A 1,146-nucleotide genomic window follows, 5' to 3' on the forward strand; every position below is an offset into this window, starting at 1 on the left:
ACTGCTGACATTTTCCTTTTGACCAGTGTCTCTTGAGTTTAGTTGAGGTGTCTCCAAGGTAAGGTGCCGTGTCCTGTAGAACTCCTTGTGCCCGCCCCTCAAGTCTTCCTTCTGCCCAGGAGCACGCCGGAAAAGCAGGGTACCTTTGAAAAAAAACTCCCCTTCGTCTCTTATCTGGCTGGATTTCTTGTGCCCGCCCTCAAGTCTTCCTTCTGCCCAGGAGCACGCCTGAATAGCAGTTGACCTCTCCATGTCTGGAGAAAAATACTCATGGAAATATATGTGAATGTCAACCTCCATAAGCCTGAGACCAGAAGATCTAGCTGGTGCCTCACTACCACCACTGTCATAGCTGTTAAAAGGGTCTTGGATAGATTAGAGAAAAATGTGGAACAAGACTCTATAAGAATGGCTAGGCTCAGGGTCTGATAGATACTACTAGTAACACTTTGGAGCTTCCTTATCAGTTGCTTTTCTGTGAAAACATACACAGATATGCATGTTGTTGTGTTGTTATGTGCCATCGAGTCACTTGCGACTCATAGCGACCCTATGTACAAGGGCTCTATATGCTCTTCTATCCGGTGCCAACCTAGCCATCTCAAACACACTTATTCCCATCTCTCCAGTCACAGAATCGATCCATCTCATCAAAAGTCTTCCTCTCCTTCACCGTCCCTCCACTCTGCCAAACATGATGTCCTTCTCCAAGGACTAGTCTCTCCTTACAACATGCCCAAAGTATGTCAGAAGAAGCTTCAGAATCCTTGACTACAAGGAGCATTCTGGCTTCACCTACTCCAGGACAAATCTGTTTGTTCTCCTAGCAGTCCATGGTATATTCAACACTCTTCCCCAGCACCACAGCTCAAAGGCATCAATTATCTTTCTATCAACCCTATTCACTGTCCAACTCTCTGATGCATAACACGTAATTGCGAGTACTATAGTCCGGATCAGGCACACTTTAGTCTCCAGTCTGACATGGTTGCTCTTCAGTACTCTTGAGAGGTTCCTCACAGCCGACTTTCCCAATGCAATTCATCTCCTGATTTCCTGGCTGCTGTTACCAAAAGTGTTGACTGTGGAGCCAAGTAAATTAAAACTGTTAACTATCTCAATCTCTTCACCATCCATACTGATGCT

At 45.5% G+C, this 1,146-nt stretch overlaps 1 protein-coding gene across 2 annotated transcripts in view; it reads left to right on the forward strand.

The window, feature by feature from the left end:
* GALK2 (galactokinase 2) overlaps window positions 1-1,146 on the forward strand; it is a 229,553-nt gene that overhangs the window by 211,083 nt on the left and 17,324 nt on the right. The window lies entirely within an intron of this gene.

The sequence above is a fragment of the Elephantulus edwardii genome, unplaced genomic scaffold (genome assembly GCF_000299155.1).
Source record: "Elephantulus edwardii isolate Elephantulus edwardi_28Jun2011 unplaced genomic scaffold, EleEdw1.0 scaffold00164, whole genome shotgun sequence".
In the NCBI taxonomy this organism is placed as follows: domain Eukaryota; kingdom Metazoa; phylum Chordata; class Mammalia; order Macroscelidea; family Macroscelididae; genus Elephantulus; species Elephantulus edwardii.